The following is a 20417-nucleotide window of genomic DNA, read 5'->3' on the forward strand; positions in this document are numbered from 1 at the left end:
AGGGGTTCTCAAGGAAAAACTAACAGGTCTGTGAGAGCCGGAATTCTTACAGGTTGGTAGGTGATCAAATACTTAAGTCATGCAATAAAATGCAAATTAATTACTTAAAAATCATACAATGAGGCCTCCCGGGTGGCGCAGTGGTTAAGGGCGCTGTACTGCAGCGCCAGCTGTGCCATCAGAGTCCCTGGGTTCGCGCCCAGGCTCTGTTGTAACCGGCCGCGACCGGGAGGTCCGTGGGGTGACGCACAATTGGCCTAGCGTCGTCCGGGTTAGGAAGGGATTGGTCGGTAGGGATCTCCTTGCCTCATCGCGCACCAGCAACTTCTGTGGCGGGCCGGGCGCAGTGCGCGCTGGCCAGGGCTGCCAGGTGCACGGTGTTTCCTCCGACACATTGGTGCGTCTCTCCCTTCGTCTCTCCCGAGCCCGTACGGGAGTTGTAGCAATGAGACAAGATAGTAGCTACTACAACAATTGGATACCACGAAATTGGGGAGAAAAAGGGGTAAAATAATAAATAAATATTTTATTTTTATTTTTTATCATACAATGTGATTTTCTGGATTTTTGTTTTAGATTCTGTCTCTCACAGTTGAAGTGTATGATAAAAAATGACAGACCTCTACATGCGTTGTAAGTAGGAAAACCTGCAAAATCGGCAGTGTATCAAATACTTGTTCTCCCCACTGTAGTTTCTATTGGAGAAATTCAGGTATGTTTATCCCCGTTTCATTCCTTTTGCTTAAATTTAAGAAATGTTTTCCAACCGAAATTGCGGAATGAATAAACCTCTGATCACACGCAGACACGGTTGACTTTCATAGCAGCCACATACAAACAGCATGATCACTTTGCACGTTGTATAATTCCTTCTCGCATCTACCCGCTCTCCTCCTCTCGCCCTTTGCTTGTGGACTTCAGTGAACAAAACATCAGCTGGTTGTGGCAAGGCGAAATCTTTATATCATAACCGCTAACCGCTACACACAGCCTACGTTGTTGTCACCTAATTAGCTAACATCATATTAGTCAACATAGCTATTGGATCTAACACATTAGTAAACTCACTACATTCATGCAGTACAGTGTGGTCAGCAAGCATTTTAGCGGTTACACCGGCGGGCCCTGTTGGCAATAAATTAATAAAACCAAAAGATTACCTTAACTTGGAAGAATGCCGATGTTAGATAGCCATAGCCAGCTAGCTAACATAGCATCCCTTTCGGGTTGAGCCAGGTGTTTGAGTAGGTTAAACTAGCTAGCTGCATTCTCTAGCTAAGTGAAAGTGACAAAAAATACAACGACATATAGCTAGCTCTCTCTCCTGCTTCTCATTCATTTTTAAATAAAGTGCCATGCGAAAGTATTCGGCCCCCTTGAACTTTGCGACCTTTTGCCACATTTCAGGCTTCAAACATAAAGATATAAAACTGTATTTTTTTGTGAAGAATCAACAACAAGTGGGACACAATCATGAAGTGGAACGACATTTTGCTTTCAGAGGCAGTTTGGAACTCGATAGTGAGTGTTGCAACCGAGGACAGACTATTTTAAGTCCCTATGCGCTTCAGCAGTTGGCGTTCCCATTCTGTGAGCTTGTGTGGCCTACCACTTCACGGCTGAGCCGTTGTTGCTCCTAGACGTTTCAACTTCACAATAACAGCACTTACAGTTGACTGGGGCAGCTCTAATAGGGCAACATTTTAACGAACTGACTTGTTGGAAAGATGGCATCACATGACTGTGCCACATTGAAAGTCACTGAGCTCTACAGTACGGGCCATTCTACTGACAATGTTTGTCTATGGCGATAACATGGCTGTGTGCTCGATTTTATACACCCATCAGCAACGGGTGTGGCTGAAATAGCCAAATCCACACATTTGAATGGGGTCCACATACAGTGCCTTGCGAAAGTATTCGGCACCCTTGAACTTTGTGAACTTTTGCCACATTTCAGGCTTCAAACATAAAGATATAAAACTGTATTTTTTTGTGAAGAATCAACAACAAGTGGGACACAATCATGAAGTGGAACGACATTTATTGGATATTTCAAACTTTTTTAACAAATCAAAAACTGAAAAATTGGGCGTGCAAAATTATTCAGCCCCTTTACTTTCAGTGCAGCAAACTCTCTCCAGAAGTTCAGTGAGGATCTCTGAATGATCCAATGTTGACCTAAATGACTAATGATGATAAATACAATCCACCTGTGTGTAATCAAGTCTCTGTATAAATGCACCTGCACTGTGATAGTCTCAGAGGTCCGTTAAAAGCGCAGAGAGCATCATGGAGAACAAGGAACACACCAGGCAGGTCCGAGATACTGTTGTGAAGAAGTTTAAAGCCGGATTTGGATACAAAAAGATTTCCCAAGCTTTAAACATCCCAAGGAGCACTGTGCAAGCGATAATATGGAAATGGAAGGAGTATCAGACCACTGCAAATCTACCAAGACCTGGCCGTCCCTCTAAACTTTCAGCTCATACAAGGAGAAGACTGATCAGAGATGCAGCCAAGAGGCCCATGATCACTCTGGATGAACTGCAGAGATCTACAGCTGAGGTGGGAGACTCTGTCCATAGGACAACAATCAGTCGTATATTGCACAAATCTGGCCTTTATGGAAGAGTGGCAAGAAGAAAGCCATTTCTTAAAGATATCCATAAAAAGTGTTGTTTAAAGTTTGCCACAAGCCACCTGGGAGACACACCAAACATGTGGAAGAAGGTGCTCTGGTCAGATGAAACCAAAATTGAACTTTTTGGCAACAATGCAAAACGTTATGTTTGGCGTAAAAGCAACACAGCTGAACACACCATCCCCACTGTCAAACATGGTGGTGGCAGCATCATGGTTTGGGCCTGCTTTTCTTCAGCAGGGACAGGGAAGATGGTTAAAATTGATGGGAAGATGGATGGAGCCAAATACAAGACCATTCTGGAAGAAAACCTGATGGAGTCTGCAAAAGACCTGAGACTGGGACGGAGATTTGTCTTCCAACAAGACAATGATCCAAAACATAAAGCAAAATATACAATGGAATGGTTCAAAAATAAACATATCCAGGTGTTAGAATGGCCAAGTCAAAGTCCAGACCTGAATCCAATCGAGAATCTGTGGAAAGAACTGAAAACTGCTGTTCACAAATGCTCTCCATCCAACCTCACTGAGCTCGAGCTGTTTTGCAAGGAGGAATGGGAAAACATTTCAGTCTCTCGATGTGCAAAACTGATAGAGACATACCCCAAGCGACTTACAGCTGTAATCGCAGCAAAAGGTGGCGCTACAAAGTATTAACTTAAGGGGGCTGAATAATTTTGCACGCCCAATTTTTCAGTTTTTGATTTGTTAAAAAAGTTTGAAATATCCAATAAATGTCGTTCGACTTCATGATTGTGTCCCACTTGTTGTTGATTCTTCACAAAAAAAAATATATTCATATTTATATATATTTATATCTTTATGTTTGAAGCCTGAAATGTGGCAAAAGGTCGCAAAGTTCAAGGGGGCCGAATACTTTCGCAAGGCACTGTAAATACATTTGTTCAAAACTGTTCAACTATTGTCTTTCTCGCTCTTTGAGTCGACTACTCACCACACTTTATAAACTGCAGTGCTAGTTAGCTGTAGTTTATGCTCTGAGTACTAGATTTATTCTCTGATAATTTGCTTGAGTGGACAACATGTCAAATTATGCTACAAGAGCTCTGATAGGTTGGAGGACATTCTTCGGAATTTTGTCATAATTACTGTGTAAGACGTAAATATATTTCGTATAGTTTTATCTAAAAAGGATAATTATTTTAATGTTTCACTATTTTTATTTTTATGAAATTCACTGAGGAGGATGGTCCTCCCCTTCCTCCTCTGAGGAGCCTCCACTGACACACACACACACGCGCACACACGCACACACACACATGTCAGTGAGTAATAACGTTACAGTCATCATTGCTGCATTGCATTTCAATGTCTGCGTGTCAAATGGTTTTCTATTCCCTATGGGACCTGGTCAAAAGTAGTGCACTATATAGGGAAAGGTTGCAATTTGGGATGCAAACAATGTTCCTTTTTGAAAAATAAATGTTACTTTTTGAAAGAAAATGTAATTTTCGATGTAATTACTCTTAAGCCATTCGGTTGGTCGGTCATGAACGACCCGAACCAACATTGGAGGATTTTACAGGTTTTTTTGTTACACTTATTGAAAACCCACACTGGTATTTGAGCATGAAGACATTAAAACACATGATCTATGACCCAAATGGCACCCCATTTCATTTTTAGTACCCTACATTTGACCAGGAACCATAGGGCCTCCAGGCACAATATTGGGTGCTGTTTGGGATGCAGCCATTATCGTTGGCCACAGAAGGTTTTGTTCTCGCTTTTATAAAGGTCATACACTCCTACAGTACCAACATTCCAACGTAATTTACACTAAACGTACCACTCCATAAGCCATTAGACCGATCACAGCCTGCACTTTCACACTACGTGAGTTGTCAGAAGGGCTGGGATGTGCATGTGTGTGTGTGTGTGTGTGTGTGTGTGTGTGTGTGTGTGTGTGTGTGTGTGTGTGTGTGTGTGTGTGTGTGTGTGTGTGTGTGTGTGTGTGTGTGTGTGTGTGTGTGTGTGTGTGTGTTGCTGTCAGAAAGGAAGGGGAACCATTTGTAATGCTAATGAGAAATAGTGAATTTAAACATTTAGCTGGTGCTAATAAAAGAAGATAAGAAGTTTTACATTTTTCAAAGTAAGTCATGTTTTTCACTTGACGGGAGAAAGAGACTTGTTTCCTCTACCTTCTTGCTTGTATCCGACTATGGTGATACCTTGTACATGTATGCCCCTGTTGCATCATTACGTATGCTTGACACTGTGTATCATGGGGCACTGAGGTTTATTACGAACACCAAAACCCTCACTCATCACTGTACCCTCTATGTGACAGTGGCTGGCCTTCCTTAGCGCTTCAGGGAGACAGAGACTATGTCATTGGTATGTTTTCATTTACAAGGCCATACTGAGACAGCTCCCATTTTAAGTGTGAATCTTGAACCCTCCTCCCAAACCCTATGTGCCTGTTCAATGTAAACTGATGTTTTTCAACTGTAGTGCTTTGTGTTTTATGTTGTAAGTTACGGAAACGTTGTGTGCGGTTCTTTTGGCCAGGTCTCTCTTGGAAAAGATGTGTTTAATCTCAATGAACCTGGTGAAATAAAGGTAAAATAAAGGTGAAATCAAGGTAAAATAAATGTGAAATAAAGGTAAAATAAAGGTGAAATAAAGGTAAAATAAAGATGAAATAAAGGTAAAATAATCAATTATATATATATATTTTTATTGCATTGTTCTGTTTGCTCTTTCTCAATAACACACACACACACACACACACATACACACACACACATACACACACACACACACAATCAATATTTAACATTGCATTCACTGTGGACACATGCAAGAACTCTTTGTACAGTGCAGAAACAACAGAATTAGTCAGTCAGGTAAATGAAGACCCATTTCAGTTGAATGGATTCAGTTGTGCAACTGACTAGGTATCCCCTTTCCCTTCCCTGCTCCTATTCTCAGACAGCCACGCTTCACACTATTTGCCAACACTGTGTGTGTGTGTGTGTGTGTGTGTGTGTGTGTGTGTGTGTGTGTGTGTGTGTGTGTGTGTGTGTGTGTGTGTGTGTGTGTGTGTGTGTGTGTGTGTGTGTGTGTGTGTGTGTGTGTGTGTGTGTGTGTGTGTGTGATATGGTCACGCTTCATAGATCACTATAAGCCAAGCATGGGCAGTGTTCAAACAGTTGTGTGTGTTGATTTATTACTGCTTGTTCAGTCAATTGAATCATCACAAAGTGCTACAGATCCTGCTCTATATCCGGATAGGTTTAGGTTTATCAACCTTATCAACTATGTACAGTTGAAGTCAGAAGTTTACATACACCTTAGCCAAATACATTTAAACTCAGTTTTTCACAATTCTTGCCATTCAATCCTAGTAAAATGCTCTATTTTAGGTCAGTTAGGATCACCACTTTATTTTAAGAATGTGAAATGTCAGAATAATAGTAGAGAGAATGATTTATTTCAGCTTTTATTTCTTTCATCACATTCCCAGTGGGTCAGAAGTTTACATACACTCAATTAGTATTTGGTAGCATTGCCTTTAAATTGTTTAAGTTGGGTCAAACATTTTGGGTAGCCTTCCACAAGCTTCCTACAATAAGTTGGGTGAATTTTGGCCCATTCCTCCTGACAGAGCTAGTGCAACTTGAGTCAGGTTTGTAGGCCTCCTTGCTCGCACACACGTTTTCAGTTCTGCCCACACATTTTCTATAGGCTTGAGGTCAGGGCTTTGTGATGGCCACTCCAATACCTTGACTTTGTTGTTCTTAAGCCATTTTTCCACACCTTTGGAAGTATGCTTGGGGTCATTGTCCATTTGGAAGACCCATTTGAGACCAAGCTTTAACTTCCTGACTGATGTCCTGATGTTGCTTCAATATATCCACATAGTTTTCATTTCTCATGATGCTATCTATTTTGTGAAGTGCTCCAGTCCCTCCTGCAGCAAAGCACCCCCACAACATGATGCTGTCACCCCTGTGCTTCACGGTTGGGATGGTGTTCTTCGGCTTGCAAGCCTCCCCCATTTTCCTCCAAACATAATGATGGTCATTATGGCCAAACAGTTCTATTTTTGTTTCATCAGACCAGAGGACATTTCTCCAAAAAGTACGATCTTTGTCCACATATGCAGTTGAAAACCATAGTCTGGCTTTTTTATGGTGGTTTTGGAGCAGTGGCTTCCTCCATGCTGAGCATCCTTTCAGGTTATATCTATATAGGACTAGTTTTACTGTGGATATAGATACTTTTGTACCCGTTTCCTCCAGCATCTTCACAAAGTCCTTTGCTGTTGTTCTGGGATTGATTTGCACTTTTCGCACTTTTCGCAAGTACGTTCATCTTTAGGAGACAGAACGCGTCTCCTTCCTGACCGGTATGACGACTGTGTGGTCCCATGCTGTTTATACTTGCGTATTATTGTTTGTACAGATGAACGTGGTACCTTCAGGTGTTTGGAAATTGCTTCCAAGGGTGAACCAGACTTGTGGAGTTCTCCAATTTTTTTTCTGAGGTCTTGGCTGATTTATTTTGCTTTTCCCATGATGTCATGCAAGGAGGCACTGTGTAGGTAGGCCTTGAAATGCATCCACAGGTACACCTCCAATTTACTCAAATTATGTCAATTTGCCTATCAGAAGCTTCTAAAGACATGGAATTATTTTCTGGAATTTTCCAAGCTGTTTAAAGGCACAGTCAACTTAGTGTATGTAAACTTCCGACCCACTGGAATTGTGATACAGTGAATTATAAGTGAAATAATCTGTCTGTAAACAATTGTTGGAACAATTACTTATGTCATGCACAAAATAGATGTCTTAACCGACTTGCCAAAACTATAGTTTGTTAACAAGAAATGTGTGGAGTGGTTGAAAAACAAGTATTAATGACTCCAACCTACGTGTATGTAAACTTCCGACTTTAACTGTATGTGTCATATGAGGACAGGATGGGCTGTGTGTGTGTGTGTGTGTGTGTGTGTGTGTGTGTGTGCGGAGGACTAAAATCACTAATGGAACTCAAAGAAGATAACTACCCCCTAGAGTCGATTGACTCTAATCTAATTAGCATAATACAAATAATCCTCATCAAAATCCATCCGTTTTAGATAGAGATATCTGTTTCTGCATGGGCTACTGTCCGCGGACCATCAGCGGTGGAAGCTGGTAGAGCTAAACCAGGAGACATCCCGGAAGTCTGTCTTCTCATGCAAATGTCTGTAGCGACCAAACAGTACGCGCTACAAACTAATTACCCCACTGTAGAAAGAGGAGACTCTCACGAACACGTACATGTCAGATTTTGCTCTACGATGCTTACAAGCTTCGTCTGAAGTAACCCTGTACCAGTTTTAAAAACGGAACGGAAGTATGGAGGTACTTTAGTGCCAAAAAAGGGTTAAATATGGGTCAAAATATATGTAATAATTTCCTGAGCTTTCTTATAGCTCTCAGATATAGGACAGACACTTCAAAATATGCTTCCTTTTAATGTATTTTTTGACTATGTTATTCAATGTGTTGTTATGGGCTAATAGCAGGAAAGCCAAATGTAATGTTTCATCAAATTATTATTTTTGTTGGGTCCTAAAATTCAAACAATTACTTGGTATGACCATCTTAAAACAATTACATATGTTAGCTTATTAGAAACCCAGCCCGGGCCCTTAGACTCTAGGGGGTTTAACGGGAAAAGAGCACGCCGCAAAGAACCCACAGCAGTGCCAGTAACAATAAGCCATGTCTACAGGATGAACCTGTCCCCACTGAGACAACCTCTGCACGTCACCGATTGGCCTATTCAGCTATCTCCAGACCAATAGCAAGCCAGACCCACACCACAACCCAAACACAGTATACTTGGAAGGAATCATACTGGACTAAGAGGGATCCCAAAGGAAGGTGTGTGATTATGCACACCCACGTGTGTGTGTGTGTGTGTGTGTGTGTGTGTGTGTGTGTGTGTGTGTGTGTGTGTGTGTGTGTGTGTGTGTGTGTGTGTGTGTGTGTAAAGGGCTTAATACGTAGAGAGATTAGCTGTACATGTCAGCTTACTCTGAATTTCATGAAAACATGGTACTGAGTGTGCTAACAGGGTTGAAATTTGTCACATTTTACTCAGTGGATACATTATATTTGCATACTCTCTACATTACATTTTAGCATAATTATTTCAAATGGGTAAGATGCTCCACAGCTCCAAGATGAAGGAATCCTTTGATTTGAACACAGCTGTGACATACTATGTTCTTTGTGTACGTGACAGGAATGTGAAAAAGGAACGTGACAAAATGTACAGTCACTGAACTCTACAACGGCATAAAGCCACCATTCTCAACTTCAATGTGACAACTGTAAAGTTCAGGAATGTTGGCTGAGTCCAAAACAACAGTCGTTCATACAACTACATCTTGTTGAAAACAACATCTATTACAATGACTCATACAAGTCCTCGACTCTACAGGACACAAAAATACTAATTTCCATCTTAAATTCAGCCTGACAACCAAACACACGTACACTCACTGAACTTGTACATAATCCATTAAAACGCCAAGTCTAATTCATCAGTCTAAAACAACAGCCATTATGGTGATTCATATCAACACACAGCACTGAGGGGGAGAACCAACCATCCATCCATAATGGAGAGGACCTGTAGCAGGCCCATTATCCCCACATTACAACTTGGAGAAATGCCTTATTTGTCATGGTTACGTTTCCTGTCTGTCAGCGTGTTCTAGAACACGCAGCTCCAAATTACCCATGAGAGGGATACTTGGAGGGGTGTAATCACCCAGGTGCTACGACCTCCATTAGGTTCGCTAGTACACACACACACACACACACACACACACACACACGCAAACGTGCACCTTGCATACAGAACACGTGCGTGAACACACGCAGGCATGTACACATATTTCTCTCTCTATTGTGTACAGTATGTTCCATACTTGAGATATGAGATGACAGTGTGTGTGTAATAGTTGTGTTATGTTCAGCTAAGCCTTCCAGCCATTATGTTCAGTAAAGGGAAGGGTGAGGTACATTATAAGGAGAGGTGACAGATGATTCCGACATCAGCGGCTGATTTGCGCTGGGACTTTGTCAGCCTCTTGGACTTCATCCACCTTTAGCATCCTCCTCCACTAATGCTAGAGAGGGTTGAAAGGTCACTCGTTCACTGTTGTTGGCATTAGATCATCTACTATTACATTTTCACATTGTTTATCAGTTGATGTAAAATGTGTGGACCTGGTTGGTCATTTGATCTCGTGGTGTGGTTATTAAATATGGACCCACCTGGTGGAATTTTATAATCTATAATTTTTTTGTATTGTTTATTAGTTGTCATATGTGTATCTATGGACCCCGATGACCAGCTGCATTTGATCATATACTATAGATTTTAAGAAAACAAATTCTGAAAATCAAATTAGAGCCTTGTATGGCAGGAGAGGATTTGTACAAAAATCTAATAAGTATCTGGTAAGATGTTGAATGGCTTTCCTGATACAGCGCCTTCAGAAAGTATTCAGACCCCTTGACTTTTTCCACATTTTGTTACGTTACAGCCTTATTCTACAATTGATTAAATATTTTTTACCACTCATCAATTAACACACAATACCCCATAATGACAAAGCAAAAACTGTTTATCAAATTTGGGAAATGTATCAAAATAAAGAAAGGAAATTAAACATTAATGTAAGTATTCAGACCCTTTACTCAGTACTTTGTTGAAGCACCTTTGGCAGCAATTACAGCCTTGAGTCTTCTTGGGTATGACGCTACAAGCTTGGCACACCTGTATTTACGGAGTTTGTCCCATTCTTCTCTGCAGATCCTCTCAAGCCCGGTCAGGTTTAATGGAGAGCGTTGCTGCACAGCTATTTTCAGGTCTCTCCAGAGACATTCGATCTGGTCCAAGTCCAGGCTCTGGCTAGGCCACTTAAGGACATTAAGGACATTCAGAGACTTGTCCCGAAGCCACTCCTGCGTTGTCTTGGCTGTGTGCTTAGGGTCATTGTCTTGTTGGAAGGTGAACCTTCAGTCCAGTCTGAGGTCCTGAGAACCCTGGAGCAGGTTTTCATCAAGGATCGCTCAGGATTTGCTCAGTTAATCTTTGCCTCAATCCTGACTAGTCTCCCAGTCCCTGCTACTGGAAACCATTCCCACAGCATGATGCTGCTACCACCATGCTTCACCGTAGGGATGGTGCTAGGTTTCCTCCAGACGTGACATTTGGCATTCAGGCCAAAGAGTTCAATATTGGTTTCATCAGACCAGAGAATCTAGTTTCTCATTGTCTGAGAGTCTTTAGGTGCCTGAAGTCCAAGCCTGACAAAATTACAGCGCAAAACTCTGGAGCTCTGTCAGAGTGACCGTCGGGTTCTTGGTCACCTCCCTGACCAAGGCCCTTCTCCCCCGATTGCTCAGTTTGGCCGGGTGGCCTGCTCTAGGAAGAGTCTTGGTGGTTCCAAACTTCTTCCATTTAGGAATGATGGAGGCGACTGTGTTCTTGGGGACCTTCAATGCTGCAGAAATATTTTGGTACCCTTCCCCACATCTGTGCCTCAATACAATCCTGTCTCGGAGCTCCAAGGACAATTCATTCAACCTCACGGCTTGTTTTTTGCTCTGACATGCACTGTCAACTGTGGGACATTATATAGACAGGTGTGTGCATTTCCAAATCATGTCCAATCAATTGAATTTACCACAGGTGGACTCCAATCAAGTTGTAGAAACGGCTCAAGGATGATCAATGGAAACAGGATGCACCTGAGCTCAATTTTGAGTCCCATAGCAAATTGTCTGAATACTTAAGTAAATCAGGTATTTCTGGTTTTTGGATTTAATAAATTTGCCAACATTTTTAAAAACCTGTTTTTGCTTTGTCTTTATGGGGTATTGTGTGAGGATTGCTGAGGAAATTGTTTTATTTAATCCATTTAAGAATAAGGCTGTAACGTATCAAAATGTGGAAAAAGTCAAGGGGTCTGAATACTTTCCGAAGGCACTGCATGTCAGTGGTGTAGTTGATTATGTGTTAACTTATATGCCTTAAATTACGTACACAATTGATTACATGATTGTGGTGAATTTCCTACATGAACATGGTATGACACATTTGAGACAAAATATATTAATTACATGAATATTATAATACAATTGTATGTTCTGACAAGGTCAATTCTACAAAATAAATGTGTTCCTTATAGGTTTAACATTGTTTTTATAAATTACCATATAAAAAACTATAAGAACATTCCAATATTTGTATATACACTGAGTGTACAAAACATTAGGAACATATTGAGTTTGTCCTCAGAACAGCCTCAGTTCTTCAGGGCATGGACTCTACAAGGTGTCGAAAGCCTTCCTCAGGGATGCTGGCCCCTGTTGACTCCAATGCTTCTCACAGTTGTGTGAAGTTGGCTGGATGTCTTTTGGGAGGTGGACCATCTTGATACACACAGGAAACAATTGAGCGTGAAATACCCAGCAGTATTTCAGTTCTTGATACACTCAAACTGGTGTGCCTGGCTCCTACAACCATACCCTGTTCAAAGGCCCTTAAATCGTTTGTCTTACACCTTCACCCTCTGAATGGATCACATACACAATTGATGTCTCAATCGTCTCAGGGCTTAAAAATCCTTTAACCTGTCTCCTCCCCTTCCTCTATGTTGACTGAAGTGGATTTAACAAGTGACATTTATAAGGGATCATAGTTTTCACCTGGATTCACCTGGTCAGTCTATGTCATGGAAAGAGCAGGTGTTCCTAATGTTTTGTACACTCAGTGTACATTTTCAGATATGAGTTTCCATGGTTAAAGCTGGGCAACACCTTCTACGGGACAGTTCATTTATCTACGGTCTCCCTAACCTGGCTGGCAGGTTGCATTTGGACATCGTGTTTTATATTCACATAGTGTATCTTGTCACTATTTCCAAGAACAGTATTTTGTCCTTTCTATTTTTTCTAAGAAATGGATTATGATGCATGCAGCAGAGCTCCGATAGTCATGAAAGATGGGATACACCAACATGCATCATCCAATATTACTATTCTTATGTCCAGAATGTACTTCCCACCACCACCACCAGCACAACCAAGGCACAGTAATGCTAGCTAGGCTGCAAAGGCTGTTAGGTTAGTCACGTGGGAATCCACCAATACCTTATTCCCAGGTGGGAAGAAATATAGGAGGATAGGAGGACGGGCTCATTGGAGTGGAATAAATGGAACGGAGTCAAACATGTGGTTTCAATATGTTTGATACCGTTCCATTGATTCCATTCCAGCCATTTCAATGAGCCCGCCCCTCTATAGCTCCTCCCACCAGCATCCACTGAAATCTACCCACGACCCAAACCACCCCGAGTCCCCAGTAATGTTATGCAGCAAAGGCTCTTGGCCTCATCAATTGGGTTCAATCATCCAGCAATACTGGTCTTATACCCAAACACGGGGACGCAGGCATGCACTCATTCTCTCTCTCTCTCACACACACACACACACACACACACACACACACACACACACACATACATACATAAGAAACAGGCAAACAATTAGACAAAAGATATGAGGGAAGTTGAACGTGAATATGTCAATAAGTAGTTCTCATTAACTTAAGTTAATTATGATTACCATACATTTTCATCACATTCGGTAGGTGGACTACTTGACCTCAAATAGGCAAATACTTTTTTTGGGGGGAATAGGTGTATTGTGCCTATTAGAAAATACCACTGGTCACTAGATCACTGTACCAGACAGAACATTTAGAATGTTACATCTCCTCTTCTTTACTCTTCTCCTCCTCCCCTCTCCTCTCCTCCCCTCTCCCCTCCTCTCCTTCGCCTGTGCTGTCCTGTCCTCATCTCCCTCGCCTCTCCTAAATTATTGATCTTCCTGGCAGAAATACTGAGAGAGGAGATGTATTGGGTCTATGGGTGAAGGTTAGAATGTGCAAATGAGGTGCGATGCGAGTCGTACTTCATTAAAGGATGCCAGTCATTAACAGAAGTCTGTGTGTGTGTGTGTGTGTGTGTGTGTGTGTGTATGTATGTCAATCCCAATAACAAATGCATTGTCTGGATGGTACATTGGGTTCTTTAGTTTGTTCTCTGGACTGACATGAAAGAGCACAGAATATATTATCATAAATATCCATGTGTCTTTATGCTCCTGAAAATGTGATCCAAGTTTTGGCACGCCTGCTTTCTCCGTGAAATGACGAAACAACAGTTGAAGAATGTCTGATCTGTCTGCACAGACAGGTCATACAGCCTATTCTGTCTCTCTGCAAACTCTCTTTCTCCCATAAACTGTTTTCAAAAATGATATCAAAGTGATGGTGCTATTTCCTGGAGTGTGTTTGCGCCGGCTCACGCACAGCAGCGCAAGGAAACCCACAGCGGAATCACAATTCTCCACAACCTCCAATTTCATGTGAACGGTAACCAAGCAACCCACAGAAACACAATTATCATTCATGCGGTGTGAGCATTCAGTTTTTATACCATTTTCCTTTCCTCCCTTCCTCCCCCCACTCAATTTACAGGGTAGCATCCCAAATGGCACTCTATTGCCTATATAGTGCACTACTTTGGACCAGAACCCTGTGGGCCCTAGAACACCATATTAGTGAATAGGTGGCCATTTGGGACGAAGTTGAACATAAAAGCGGTATTTGAATAAAGGGAGAGGTATTGTCAATACTCGTGGGGGAATGGCGGTAAATGTAATTTCCTGCAATTTACACCTAGCAGCATCAAACAGACAGATAGTCCTACCTGTCTGTCTTGTCCTGAAAGGGGGGTGGAATCAACAATGTTCTATGGTGAATCAGGCGACGAGACACTTGTCCTCAGATTTGAAAGACACATTTCAAAGTCTATATTGGAGAGAAAGACAACGAGAGAATGGGAGAGTAAAATACAGTGAAAGATGGATGGGGAAGGAGGATAAGAGAGAGACTGAGGTAGAGAAAGAAAGAGATGGGTAGAGAGAGAGAGAGAGATACGATAGAGAAAATATAGCAAAATAACAAAAATGGGCGAGAATGTAAGGGGAACCCCCCCCCCTAGCATTGTAAGCGCAGCTCATATAGATTAGCCTGATTCTGCTGGCTCATTTGGCAGCTCTAGTAGGTCTAGTACACATCGTACATTAACACACACATATACACTGCTTCATTTGGCAGCTCTATAAGGTACTCTGTACTCCTGTTCTTCTGGGTCTGGTTCATTATGCATCAAATGTTTCAACAACAAAAAAACAGACAAATGGGAGGTCTTTACCTGAACTTGTCCAATAAGAAATGCTCGTTTTAATTTCCGGTTGCAAAACATTTTGCTACAGTGTGCCAAATGAATTTGAACCTGTACTCCTGTCCCCATCCCCAGTTCCAATCCGTGGGTGGTCACTTCCTGATTAAACAGATTGGGTAAACACTGGCGAGCTAGGAGGAAGGAGGTTGACTCCCAATTGGCACCCTATTCACTACACAGGCCCATGGGGCTCTGGTCAAAATAAGTGCACAATATAGGAAATACGGTGTCATTTGGGATGCATCCCCTGCTCCATGATTAGGGTTAGGATGTTCTGTACATAACGTGACACATGGTGAAGAGTTTCGAGAAGAGTAGGGTGTCTAGACAGCTCACTCTCTCTTTCCTTCTCCCTTTCTTTTGCTCACTCACTATCACTTTCTGTTGCTCCACCTCTTGCCTTCTAAAACCAACAACATATTTTGTAAGGGAGGAGACTTGGGCATTAGACCAATTTTAGAATCAGAGGAGGGGTGGTAGGAATATATTTTTGTTTGGGGAGATATCTACAGTATCACAGTGACATGGAAGGAGCAGCTTGTTCTGTCCTTGTGAGTGGAGTTACAGACAGAAAGAGCAAGAGAGAGGGAGATAGAGAAAGAGGTACTGGGACTCACAAACAAAAACAGACCCCACAAAGCCCCAGGACAGCAATACAATTAGACCCAACCAAATCATGAGAAAACAAAAAGATAATTACTTCACCCAAAAACTGAGCAAACTGGAAATCTCACTAAACAGAGAGTAGACAGTAGCAGAACACCTGACAACTGTGACTGTGACTGACCCAAAATTAAGAAAACCTTTGACGATGTACAGACTCTGTCACCCCCTGATCTGTTTCACCTGTCTCATGCTTGTCTCCACCCCCCACAAGGTGTCTCCTATTTTCCCCATTATCCCTTGTGTATTTATACCTGCGTTTTCTGTCGGTCTGTTGCCAGTTCGTCTTGTCAAGTTGTCCCAGCGTGTTTTTCCTTCTCTTTAGTCTTCCCGGTTCCCTTTCATCCCAGTGGGTCAGAAGTTTACATACACTCAATTAGTATTTGACATTGTTGTCCTTAAGCCATTTTGCCACAACTTTGGAAGTATGCTTGGGGTCATTGTCCATTTGGAAGATCCATTTGCGACCAAGCTTTAGCTTCCTGACTGATCTGGGTTTCATCCTGTGTCGTTGTAGACTCAGTGAGCATAGCCTCTTATCGATAGAGGCTGCTGTAGGCAGACCTGGCTCTCAAGAAAAGACAGACTATGTGCACAAATTAGATGGAATCTGAGCTGCACTCCCTGACCTCCTGCCAAATGTATGACCATATTAGAGACAGATATTTCCCTCAGATTACACAGACCCAGAAAGAATTTGAAAACAAATCCAATTTTGATAAACTCCCATGTCTATTAGGTGTGCAAGCACAGCAGCAAGATTTGTGACCTGTTGCCACAAGTAAAGGGCAACCAGTGGAGCACAAACACCACTGTAAATCCAACCTATTTATATCGGTTTATTGATTTTCCCTTTCGTACTTCAACTATTTGCACATTATTACAACACCGCACATAGCCAATAATATCATTTGAAATTATTATTTCAAAACTTTTGTGAGGGTATTGTTTTAATTTCTGATGGTTTATTTTCCTTTTGTTCATTATCCATTTCACTTGCTATGGTAATGTAAACATATGTTTCCTGTAAAGCCCTTTGAATCAAATTGAATTAAAGGACAGTGTGTGTAAGAGAGATAAAGACTGTGAGAGAGAAAGAGAAGCAGAGAGAGAGAGAGAGAGAGATAGATAGAAATACGACATTATAAAATTAATTTACACAAACAAGTGTGTGGTTAAAGTTGGCAAAAAACACACATTTCTTCCCACATGGCCGTGGGGTGACACAGGGATGCAGCTTAAGCCCCACCCTCTTCAACATATATATCAACGAATTGGAGAGGGCACTAGAACAGTCTGCAGAACCCGGCCTCACCCTACTAGAATCTGAAGTCAAAGGGTCTACTGTTTGCTGTTGATCTGGTGCTTCTGTCACCAACCAATGAGCGTCTACAGCAGCACCTAGATCTTCTGCACAGATTCTGCCAGACCTGGGCCCTGACAGTAAATCTCAGTAAGACTAAAATAATGGTGTTCCAAAAAAGGTCCAGTCACCAGGACCACAAATACAAATTCCATCTAGACACCATTGCCCTAAAGCACACATAAAACTATACATACCTTGACCTAAACATCATCGCCACAGGTAACTTCCACAAAGCTGTGAACGACTTGAGAAACAAGGCAAGAAGGGCCTTCTATGTCATGAAAAGGAACATAAAATGTGACATACCAATTAGGATCTGGCTAAAAATACTTGAATCAGTTATAGAACCCATTGCCCTTTATGGTTGTGAGGTCTGGGGTCTGCTCACCAACCAAGAATTCACAAAATGGGACAAATACCAAATTGAGACTCTGCATGCAGAATTCTGCAAAAATATCCTCAGTGTATAACGTAAAACACCAAATAATGCCTGCAGAGCAGAATTAGGCCGATACCCGCTAATTATCAAAATATAGAAAAAAACGTAAAAGATTATACAACCACCTAAAAGGAATCGATTCCCAAATCTTCCATAACAATGCTATCACCTACAGAGAGATGAACCTGGAGAAGAGTCCCCTAAGCAAGTTGGTCCTGGGGCTCTGTTCAAACACAAACACACAGAGCCCCAGGACAGCAGAACAATTAGACCCAACCAAATCATGAGAAAACAAAAAGATAATTACTTGACACATTGGAAAGAATTAACAGAAAACCTGAGCAAACAAGAATGTTATTTGGTCTTAAACAGAGAGTACACAGTGGCAAAATACCTGACCACTGTGACTGACCCAAACTTAAGGAAAGCTTTGCCTATGTAGAACCTCAGTAAGCATAGCCTTGCTATTGAGAAAGGCCACTGTAGGCAGACATGGCTCTCAAGAGAAGACAGGCTATGTGCACACTGCCAACAAAATGAGGTGGAAACTGAGCTGTACTTCTTAACCTCCTGCCAAATGTATGACCATATTAGAGACACATATTTCCCTCAGATTATACAGATCCACAAAGAATTCGAAAACAAACCCAATTTTGATAAACTACCATATCTATTGGGTGAAATACCAGTGTGCCAAAACAGCAGCAATATTTGTGACCTGTTGCCACGAGAAAAGGGCAACCAGTGAAGAACAAACACCATTGTAAATACAACCCATATTTATTTTTATTTATTTTCCCTTTTGTACCTTAACCACTTGCACATCGTTACAACACTGTATATACAGTATACACATAATATGACACTTGTAATGTCTTTATTCTTTTGGAACTTCTGTATGTGTAATGTTTACTGTTCATTTTATGTTTTATTTCACTTTTGTATATTATCTACTTCACTTGTGTTGGCAATGTTAACATGTTTCCCATGCCAATAAAGCAGAGATAGTTAGTGTGAGAGAGAGGGAGAGAGAGAGAGAGAGTCAGCCCAAATGACCACTTCAACTGTAGCCTTCCCAGGGGTTTCCAGGCTAACCAAGAGAGTAAGGATTTTGTGGTTTCCCTTTGTCATCAAGGGTTCACGATCTGCCAACTGCTCACATGGACACTAGAATGCTATCCACTCGAAGGCTGTCCCATGATCTACAGTCCCAACAATGTTGTGAATCTCTAGTTTACACGGAGTGTCTGTGAATCCCATCAGCACAGTCTTCTTATCCTCATTTCTCTCTTTCACCTTCATCCCCAGAAGGGAGGAGCAGCGTATTGATTTCTGCAGGTCAGACCCTGCCAGACACACCTTCTGTACAGGATCATTGGGAGGCTGTTCTTTGTCCAGAAGAAGCGATAACCTCCTGGGGCCTCAGCCAGAGGCCCTTTCCAACCTCAGTGAGGGGCCAACCAAGCCGCTTAGCATTGCTGACAGCCTGGCTAGACTGCAGAGTTAAACCGAGGATGTCATTGCCTAGGCGATATCCTCCTACTCCATAATTGTAGATCAGTTCAGCCGTAAAGTCATCATCCTCTGGCCCAAAGCCGACCATTGTCTTGGTCCATTTTCCATCATAAGGGCCCTTACAAGATGCCTTCTTTAAACTCTTTGTAACGCAAATATTGTGACGCCAAATCTTCATGCCGAGCACATCTGGGTAAAAATGTGGCCGTTTTGCTTCTGTCACCCACTTTGAAAACAAAATGCAAGGCTCGCCTCAAAGCCAATGTAATCCAAGTGAGTTTGCTGTGTACTGTACGATTATATATCACGCTCAGTTTGTCTACGGTGATTGAGGGTCCTTGCAATTGATTGCCGTATAGAGAAGTGAAAGGGAAAAACAGAAGAAACCACAGAGAAATGAGAGAAAAACCCCCTATGAGGCATGATCATCATCATTGTTTTAATTTTCTCTGAACCTGACCACGTTTCCCATTACCCTTTGCTGCCGTGACAGCAGTAACACATTTCCTCAAATGGAAACGCTTCTTCACACTCAGCTGGTCTAACCCCACCGTCACCTGGAACACAACAGCTGACCTCAAGAACTTATCAACATCAAAGGAATCTGCCAATTTGACAGATTTCCCAAAAGTCTGATCCAGGAACCCATTTACATCCTCTAAATTGTAAATTGAGTCGTCACCAGCTGCTATCATATCAACAGAGATGTCCATATCCTTCTCCTGATCCTCCTCAACTGAGGCCACAGACCACTGACTCCCCTCAGCCACATCCCTCTGAACACTCCCCACTTGCACCCCATCACTCGTACCGGGCATCTCCTCCACTACCTGGGAGACTAGCCCCACCTGAACCCCATTACCCGTAGTGGGCATCTCCTCCACTACCTGGGAGACTAGCTCCACCTGAACCCCATTACTCGTATCTCCTCCACTACCTGGGAGACTGGCCCCACCTGAACCCCATTACTCATAGTGGACATCTCCTCCACTACCTGGGAGACTAGCCCCACCTGAACCCCATTACTCATAGTGGACATCTCCTCCACTACCTGGGAGACTGGCCCCACCTGAACCCCATTACTCATAGTGGACATCTCCTCCACTACCTGGGAGACTGGCCCCACCTGAACCCCATTACTCGTAGTGAACATCTCCTCCACTACCTGGGAGACTAGCCCCATCTGAACCTCATTACTCGTAGTGGACATCTCCTCCACTACCTGGGAGACTGGCCCCACCTGAACCCCATTACTCGTAGTGGGCATCTCCTCCACTACCTGGGACACTAGCCCCACCTGAACCCCATTACTCGTACTGGGCATCTCCTCACCAGTCTGAGGAATTGCCTCCCCAAATCCATCCTTACCTCCTACAACAATACTTTTCTGCTGCATAACAGACGATGTTCCCCTCTGGCACAAGTTGCAAGTCCGTACC

General features: G+C 42.3%; 1 pseudogene; it reads right to left on the reverse strand.

The window, feature by feature from the left end:
* Window positions 1-20065, reverse strand: part of LOC110487266 — a 32547-nt pseudogene extending 12482 nt beyond the window's left edge.
* Window positions 20066-20417: the final 352 nt, after the last annotated feature.

Source organism: Oncorhynchus mykiss, chromosome 13 (assembly GCF_013265735.2).
Source record: "Oncorhynchus mykiss isolate Arlee chromosome 13, USDA_OmykA_1.1, whole genome shotgun sequence".
In the NCBI taxonomy this organism is placed as follows: domain Eukaryota; kingdom Metazoa; phylum Chordata; class Actinopteri; order Salmoniformes; family Salmonidae; genus Oncorhynchus; species Oncorhynchus mykiss.